Source organism: Gavialis gangeticus, unplaced genomic scaffold (genome assembly GCF_001723915.1).
Source record: "Gavialis gangeticus isolate Ggan-Ray unplaced genomic scaffold, GavGan_comp1, whole genome shotgun sequence".
NCBI lineage: Eukaryota > Metazoa > Chordata > Crocodylia > Gavialidae > Gavialis > Gavialis gangeticus.
Window position 1 is genome coordinate 22,762,615 of NW_017728997.1, and position 5,173 is coordinate 22,767,787.

General features: G+C 51.8%; 1 protein-coding gene across 1 annotated transcript in view; it reads right to left on the reverse strand.

Annotated features, from left to right (window-relative positions):
• PLXNA1 (plexin A1) overlaps window positions 1-5,173 on the reverse strand; it is a 265,521-nt gene that overhangs the window by 244,670 nt on the left and 15,678 nt on the right. Inside the window, exon 2 of the mRNA XM_019504928.1 lies at window positions 308-318. The gene's annotated coding sequence lies outside the window, so the exon portion shown is untranslated. The remainder of the gene's footprint in view (window positions 1-307; window positions 319-5,173) is intronic.

Sequence of the window (5,173 nt, forward strand, 5' to 3'; positions counted from 1 at the left end):
CATACATGAGGTCAGCTTCCTGCACCACTCGCCCAGCCTCCCCAAGATGCCCCCCCCACCCCACCGCACCCCACCCCAGCCAGACCAGTGCTTTACACAGTGCTGAAACCACCAAGTGCCTCAGCCCACACAGAGAGAGCACAGTCTTCCTCCTTCCTTTCCAATGACCCTCTTCTTCCCCAAGGAGCCAGACCCTCAGGGCCTCCCTCTCTTCTGAGGCTGCACAGCAGGGTTCCCAGGCAGTGCCTGCCCTCCTCTGACTGCTGTCTAGTCTGGTCTCATCACTACCACTGAACCATGACCCTACCACGGTGCAGCCTGCAGGGCACAGGGGAAAGCTCACAATCCTAGCGCCAGGACTAAGTGACCTGCCTTGTAGCGCTAATAAGACTGAGTTACCAAGCCAGAGTCCCACAGAACTTCCCATGAGCTGCCAGGCTCCACGCCACAGCAGGGCCCAGGAGACAACTTGGACCCTTTCACCCATAAGGATCCTACTACTGCCCAGCAAGCTCAGCAGGGCCCTCCATCCAAGCCCAGGCAGCAGTAACACGGCCACGATATCTGCATGGTCGTGGCTGTATGCGAACAGTCTCCGCCTCAAGGAGATTACCACTTAAGCCAACCAGAGACCACCACAGACAGAGGAAAAAGGAAAGACGACCGAAACACACAGCAGGAAGCACAAGACAGGCACACCACGTAACTGCCTATGTACAAACATGGCTGAAAGGACGCGGTGACTCTTTAGAGAGAGCAGAGATACAAGTTGCTTTCTTTGGTTAGTCGCCATTGATATTTGAAGGATCACAGCACTGCAGACGTGAAGATCAGTCCTAGCGAACACTGAAGGGAAAAGAGCACTTTCCTGGAGTCACTTCAAGGGGGAGTGGAGATATGCAAGAGAAGGGAGCTGTGTACCTGCGAGCCGAGCACTGGGCAGGACAGAGCTCTGTAGCACATCTCTGGGCAACCTGGGCTTTTGGGTGCCATGGTGCAGTAGCCTCACGGCTTGCTCTCAGGTAGCAGTTCTCTCTTGGTGAATGCCAGCTCTGGTATTAGGCAACTCTGGAACCAGATCTTGCTTTGCTCAATAATACATGCCTGAAGCCACCAACAGGGATTAAAGAAAGGGGGAGTTTTATTTTAATATAAAATAAAAATACCAAACGATTTGGGTTTCTGCAGTTCGGGACAAATTCAGCAGAGGATCAGGCTGGGTGTAAATTGAAGCAGAAGGCTCGGCATTTGAGCGCAGACAGCTGACCAATGCAACTGTGCTCCCACCACACAGACACCTGCTAGAACAGGTCAAGAAGAGGCATTTCTTTCACGTTTGTTTTGCCCAGGCTGCCTATAGCCTAGTCTGAGAAAGGCAAGGGTTTATGCATTGCCTTGGACCCTCCCCGCAAAACAGCCCGAGATTCCTTGACCTTGTCTCTGCTTAGCTCTTCTCATGCCTCAGTCCTACCACTGCCGCACAGAAGCAGAGGCCAGCATTTTTTTGAAAGTCACCATTACCTGGGCCTTGTAGGACTAAATTTGTTCCATCACGCTGATCAGATGTCCAAATGCAAACCTACTCCATCGCGTGAGTCCTTGAAAAGCCCTAAGTACATCTACTTCGGTAACACACCTTCATCTTATCCTGAAGACTAAGGCGCATAAAGCAGCAAGACCCTGTACACCTATTGTATTAAATGGCACCTAGCTGCCTCGCGAGAGAACAGGACCTGTCCCCACATGTCTCCCCCAGAGAAATCCCGTGACAACGTTTGGCTGAGAACCCAGGAGCTCCAAGCCCTGTGCCTCGGTGAGCGTGCTAGCCTCCCACTTTCCGTACTACGCGCTGACACCGCAATAGTGATCAGTGCCAGCTGCCCTGGGCAGCTCTTGCCCCTCCCAGAGACCTACCCTGTGAATTCTGACTGGCAACTCCGTTCCCACCGGACACCCAGCAATTAGTTTGCCTCCGGGATGTTAATCCTGTTCCACAAACATGGCCACCGTGGCTACAGGACTTTGGAAACCTCCAGGCAGACGCCTTGGAGCCAAGCCCAGCCCTGACATGGACTGCATTAAAATAATACGTCCCAGGCCAGGCCGCGTGTTAATGCCAACTCAGAGAGCAATGCAAAGAGGCCTAAAAATACATTCCACTATTTTGCCGGGCCAGAAAACCAAACAGTGCAGAACTTCCTGTGACAGAGAACCACCCTGAGCAGAAATGACTCAAACAGCAGCAATGCAATAGGAGGAGGGAGGAGGGGGAGAGCCGTGGCACTACAGAGCACACAGAAGGACTGGCGAAGGGACGGGCTATGCCCACATTGTGTGTGCACACGCGCGTGTCATACACAGGGGCAGGAAACCTGCCATCGGAGGCCAAGCTGACACGGCGGCCGCAGCCCACCAAACACAATCCAAGTCCTTTCATCCCGGGGCTGGGAAAGGAAATTTGCTAACAGTTTCACCTTTAAAGTGGCCACGAGGCCTCAATTGTTTTAGACACTGGTCACAGCTGCTCTGAGAACTAGATCAGGCTGGAACTTCTGCCTGCATCGCCGCAGCCAACACTCACACACAGACTTCAAAAGCCCCTTTCATCAAAAAAGCCATTGAGTTTCCCTGCAAATGCCTGCGGCCCACTTGCTTTCTAATAAAGATATGGAACCGCTTGCGCCTTCCCCAGCCTGCCGGGCTCCTCCTCCTATGGGGTCCTGCAGAGAAGTCATAATCCTGCCTTTGCGACTTCAGATCTGCTGCCTTCAGCATCATTTAGGGAAACACGAAGGGGCAGAACCAGGAGAGATGGGACAGAATAAAAGAAGAGAAAGGGGGAAGGGGGAGAGGAAGGAATTTAGGCTGGATGCCAACTCCCTGATCCAGTGAGGCGATGCTGTACTGCTTCAGGAGCGCACAGAATAGCTGACTCAGCAAACTCCATCCCTGGTGCCAAACACGCCACGATTGCAGTCCCACCGTTCACAGTTATCACTAGGAAGGTGACTGCTCACACAGCAGCAAACAGAGCTGTCCTATGGGCGTGCCCAGAGCCACAGGAATTCCCCTGCTCCTGGCCCCGCAAAACCAGCTCTGTGCCAGGACGACAGGCCCACATCTATGCTGGCTTGTGCCTCACTATGGAACGGTTCATTACCCGCGTTCTCGCTGCAGCACCTTTACTACGGGTGAAGATGAACTAGGCAGAAGGAGCCCCAGTCAACACTGGTGCACCCGACAAACCTACAGAGCGGGCACTTGGAAAAGTCCTCGTTCCATGCACGTGGAAGGAAACTGATCTGGAGTCAGCAAGAGAACAAACCCCCTGATTTCTGGTCACTGAGAAGATGGGCACTTCGGCTGGGCCAGAGAGCTAAAGAATAAGGTATTACCCTGAATTGGGCCCCAAAAAGACCAGAGAAATCAGATCTAATGGGTCTTTATCTCTCACCGCTACGAGTCACTTGCTGCATTTGGAGAGATGGAGATGGAGCAAAAGAAGGAGTCAGCTCTTTATTCACATTCATTCACATGTGCAAATCTCATGCACTCTCCTTTAATAATCGGCAACAAGATGGGAAAACGATGCAAAGGAAAAAGAGCCCCAAAGGGCAGAAGGGAGTGGGGTGGATTTGGGAATGCACAAGGTATATTTCTGAGGTTTGCCTTTGCGGGGAGAGCAGAAAAGGCTTGCAGCAATAAGGCAAGGTTGGCAGTTCTACCAGGGGCAAAACATTATAGTCTACACACAACCATACACAACTGACTAAGCTTATTTCTTCCCTCCACTTCCCCCCAATACACACATTAATTACAAACAAATTTGCAGGGATTTCTCCATTGTTCCCCAGCTAGCGAATAAGTGGAAACGTTGTCGCCAATTCCATATCTCAAATGTGCACCAGGGCCCGGGCCCAAATCAGCACGTCAGAGAGCTTTAAATGAGACCTATTCTCATCTCCGCAATGCCAACATGAATCCATAGCACCTCTGCTGTCTGCAACACACCTCCTCCCCTTTCTACCTGCAGTGTCAGAGGAAGGCTGCTCAATGATCAGAGCACAGACCAGTAGGCACAACTCCCAGTTCTTCTCCCACCTTTGCTACTGACTGATCTTGAGCAAGTCCTCTAAGATTCCTTGTGCCTCAGTTTCCCCTCCCCTCTATAAGTCTACTTACATCTCCCAGGGACTCTGGAGAGGCTTAATTAACATTTGCAGAGTGACTGGAGCTCCTCTGATGAAAAAAAGGAGCAGATCAGTGCAAAGTACTATTGCCACCATAAACCAAATACAAACAGCATTTATCAAGGATCTGATTTCCCTGCCCTTGCAATTCAGCATGTAAAGTAGCACAACATATCATCCAAGGTGAAAGCATTTATAGCCACCCCGCTGCCATATATTTTGAAAATTAAAAACCTCCCTGCTGCCTGCAGAAGCCCACATTGGAGCCAGCCTGTGAAATGGAAAAAACAGGAGGTGGTTCTTCTTTTTTTGTGTGTGTATCGCACAGGGTTGTGGATTGAGGCCGAGAAAAAACAACACAGGAGGGGCAAGGACAGGCTTGCCTGGTTGTGCCACCAGCATTTGGTCCATGCAAGGAACAGAAAGGAACAACGCTGTGGGTACAAACCGTTTGTTCAAGCATCCTTAGCTACATCAGCATCTGGAGAGAGGAAGGATGATAAGCATACAAACTCTGCCTCTTCTTGGCCTCTGGTTACATGGAGGATGCAAGCCATGCAGATCTGTGCCCAATAGACAGATAACGGTCTTTAGGGACCCCACAAACAGGACTCTCTCTTAGCAGCCTCCTGAATGGAGGGGGCAGCCCCTGGTTTCTCCCTTGACTGCTTGTTAGCAAAGGAGCAATGCAAAGTGCCAGGCGGGTTTGGGACCTGGGAGTGGGGCCAACACACCATCTCCAGCTCATCACCCTAGAGCAGCCTCAGCCCTGTGCTCACCAGTTTGGTAGGGAGCATCACGTGCCGGGACTTGGCATCTCCACAGGCTGCTCCCCACACACCACAAAGGCAGGCAACTGCAGATTGGTGCCATCCTGGTCCCTGGCCCTTCATCAGCAAATGAGGCAGGATTTAGACAGACAGGTGAGCAACAACAGACTCGTGGCAGGACCAGCAAGGAAAAGGAGCCTCAGAGAGGGCATG